Source organism: Triticum dicoccoides, chromosome 4A, assembly GCF_002162155.2.
Source record: "Triticum dicoccoides isolate Atlit2015 ecotype Zavitan chromosome 4A, WEW_v2.0, whole genome shotgun sequence".
NCBI lineage: Eukaryota > Viridiplantae > Streptophyta > Magnoliopsida > Poales > Poaceae > Triticum > Triticum dicoccoides.
In genome coordinates, this window is record NC_041386.1 from 31,667,305 (window position 1) to 31,671,226 (window position 3,922).

Sequence of the window (3,922 nt, forward strand, 5' to 3'; positions counted from 1 at the left end):
AAAAATGCATTGCAATTTAGCCGTGTTCATATTTTCTTTGCCGGGCATAATCTTCCACCGATTCCATTTTAAGTATATTTAATGGCATTTAACTATAATTCTTTCATTAATTATCATGATATTCTTGCCCATTTTCTAATTTAGTAGCCCTAACACATTGAAGCCTACATATCCTTCCTTTTAATTATCCTACCTTTTTACCTCAAATCTTTCATGTAGAATTTATTAAGACCACAATCTTTCTTTTAGTTAGTCCACCGTTTTACGCATACTCCTTTGTTTAATTAGCCACATCCGTTTAATATTTTATTTAAGCCCACAATCCTTTTTTATTAGCTCATTCGTTTAATTAGCTCATCCTAAACATGATGACTGCCACTCGTATATTTAGAGCGAGTTGGGATTAGTAAATGTGAAAGACGCATACATCATTGGTTGTTTTACATCGAAGAGCTAGACAAGAGGTCCTATGTTCAATTCCCACAATGTTGATTTATTTTGACCCAATTATTTTCCGCGGTCTCTATAAAAGCCCATAAAGACCCATCAACATACAAGTACTTGGCCCATATCGCTTAGCATGTGTAAACCAAACGAAAAGGACTAAACCAAACTAAGAATATTTATTTCTTTTAATAGTAGGTATAGATTTCATGTAATTGAAGACTCGTAACTCCTAGTAACTCATATTTTTTCACCGTTAGATTAGAGTAGATGGACGGCTCCTAAAATCGCCAACCACCGTAACAGTTGTAGGCATACACAAAGGAGGATACATGCGTGAAACCACATGTGCTATCATTGCATAGGCATACACACAAACACCTGCTGTGCTAGAACGAACATGGCAACATATGTGACAGAAATCAGAAGGCAACTGAAGAAGATTGTATCAAGCAAGATAAAGGATGCACCCCCAATTTAACTCACCTATGTTTGATCCATTTTGGCTAGCTCCAGCGACAATGGCAGAAGCAGGGAGGAGCAGCACGGTGGCGGCAGCAGCAACGACACAGGAGAGAAGGTGTTGCAACGACCATGGAAGAGAGATAGTAGAACCGGGCGCAACACCAGCGGGGGAAGAGGACTGACCAGGACGGCGATAGTCTTGGTGTATGGGAGAGCACCGAAGGCCATCATCGGCGCGCTCGGGTGAGCTGGCAGCAACACACTGGGAACAGGCGGAAGAGCGTGCTCCAGGCGCGCAGTGGCCGGCCGTGGGGTGCAGGCATGTGGCGTCCGTGGTGACGGCCTGATGTGGCGATGGTGAACGGCCTGGCACTGCTGGAGCGGATCCCCATCGAGAGTAGACGGTGTGGTGGCGGGAGAGCCTCGCAAGGGAATTCGCATGGAGGCAGTCGCCCGTGGTGGAGGTTGGGCGCAGCAGCGTCGGCGGTGGTGGACGCCTCTCCCGATCTGTGATTGTAGGGACTGGTTGTTCTGAGTACTCCTCTCCTGGTGAAGTACGGCCAGTCATCGAAAATTGCTAAGTACACGCCACAAAAGTATTAGATCAATAATGACTGTATATTAAAAATTGTGGGCCTAATCGTGTGGACCTGATTAGTTTGTGTGTTGTTGTAGGACTAATTACGGGATACACCTAAAAAAGTTCTTGTTTGATTGTTTAATACTCCCTCAATTCCTTTATATAAGGTGTATTTATTTTTTCAAAAGTCACACGAGTGCGTGTTTAACCAAGTTTATAGAAAAATATATCAATATCCACCGTACGAAATGTGTATCATTTACTTCATTATGAAAAGTAGTTTCATATTTTATCTATTAGGTATTGCAAATATTGTTATTTTATTCTATAATCTTGGTTAAACATTCAAATGGTTGACTTGCACAGAAATCAATACACCTTATATTCTAGAATGGAGGGAGCAGTGGTAAAGATAATGACTGTAGATTAAGAATTGTGGGCCTAATTGTGTGGTGCTGATTAATTTCTGCGTTGTTGTGGGACTAATTACTGGATACATCCAAGAATGTTTTTGTTTAATTGTTTAATAATAGTAAAGATTCATCGTGATCCTCAGCGTGTATGTAGTAAAGATTTTTGTTTTGTTTTTGCTACGTTACCCTACACGAGCAAGCACCACACGATGATGGCAACCACAACGTCGCCCTTCCCGTCGGGGAAGACGAGGGCCTTTTCCTCCGGCGTGAACAACTTCAAGAGATCGCTGGCATGGTTGATGAGCGAAGCTCATCAGCGGACTTTTTATTCGGTATGTGAAATAAAACGGGCGAAAGCCTATGTCAAGAGAGAAAGCGCTGGCAAAAAGATGACGTGCGCCTCCGTTCAACAGTATGCATATTGTCACCGAAAAAAGCACACAGTCCACAGTCAGTGCTTTACTTCTCCAGGTTGATAAGCAGAGTACCATACGGGTAGCGGATTAACGAAACCCCATTTCTCTCGCCCCGAAACAAAAGTAAACAGTAGCGAGAAGCAGGGGCACTCAAATAGAAGTCTCTTGTCAGGGCGATCAAGTAGCAGGTAACCGCAAGGATTAAGATGTGAGCCACCTCTTCCTCTAAAAATATTAGAGTTCCTCGCCTCCCGTCGACGCTGTCGCTGGACCGCCTTATCTCCGATGGCCTCAGGGTCATGGGGTATGGTGGATCCCGATCCTTGCAGGTGGGGAGAAGGGGGCTCCATTTTTAGATGTGGTTTTGATTTTTGTTAGCGTTTATGTTCTACTCAGGAAGGTGAGACGGTGGTGGCTCCCTGATGATGCAATAAGGTTCTTCCCGCCTAACCCCGGTTTCGGTGGTACATCTAGCAATGTCGGTGGGCGTGTGGAAGTGTGTCTTCGGCGGATCTGCCTTTGATGGATTTGCTCATATCTATTCGTCGTTCATCTACATTCGTTCGTGTGATCCTTCCAATCTATACTACTCTTTCCGCTCCTAAATATAAGTTTTTTTAAAGATTTCTATATGGACTACATACGGATGCATATAAACGTATTTTAGAGTAGATTCACTCATTTTGCTCCCTATATAGTTCATATTAAAATATCTAAAAAGACTTGTATTTAGGAACGGAGGGAATACTCTTTATTGGCAGCAATTGTTGTTCTGATGCTGGTCCAATAAGGTTTTATCACGACGACTTTCCAACTATCGACCACAGTAAATAATGCCCGGCTCTTTGGCTCGTTTTTGTGCTTTAGCTGTCGTTAGGTGGTCTACGAATTTAAATGTAATTTTTTGTTATTTCTGAAGTTCGTTATACTGCAATGATGAAAGATGAATAGCAGATCGGATGTTTAAAAAGAAGCTCTCCCTCCGCACACACGTCCGTAATGACGCCCGAGTTAGACGTCCTTGATGACGCCCGAGTTGGACTGTCCTAGATGCCCGCATCGCGTGAAGCAAAACCAATTAAGGCAGGCAATCATCATTAGTGGTTGCGTGGTACTCCTACCTCACTGAACCGCGATGCTTCGTTTATCTCATGCCTATTATTCGCAGTTCCTGCCCTCCCTCTTCAGTGGCCACTAAACTACTAATCCAACCGCAGGGCCGTCCGATGGGCATCGCACGTCGGGCGTTCGCCCGGGGCCCGCCCCTAACCGCGTCCGCGGAGCAGCCCCCGCTTCCCAACCGCACATGCCGCTCTCCGTCCCCGCCCCCGCCCCCACTTTCTTTATTGACCCTCTCACTCCGCGTCGCGTCCCGTCTTGTCTAGTCGTCGGGTTGGTAGGTGCTCAGCCTGGTTTCCTCCCCTCTTCTCCGCCTTTTCCTCCGCCGGGGCCGGGAAGCTCCGACGAATTGCGCCGCTCGCCAAGGTATACCCCGCCGCCCCTCCGTGCCCTCTCTTTGATTATGCAGTGCACTCCGTCCCGTGCGTTTCCTCTTCTACCCGTCTTCCTCCTCGCTCGCCTACCCCGAATCCGACCAAGGA

At 45.7% G+C, this 3,922-nt stretch overlaps 1 protein-coding gene across 1 annotated transcript in view; it reads left to right on the top strand.

Annotated features, from left to right (window-relative positions):
* Positions 1-3,667: 3,667 nt before the first annotated feature.
* The window catches only part of LOC119284761 (scarecrow-like protein 21), a 5,491-nt gene continuing 5,236 nt past the window's right edge, over positions 3,668-3,922 (top strand). The window contains exon 1 of the mRNA XM_037563925.1: positions 3,668-3,806. The gene's annotated coding sequence lies outside the window, so the exon portion shown is untranslated. The remainder of the gene's footprint in view (positions 3,807-3,922) is intronic.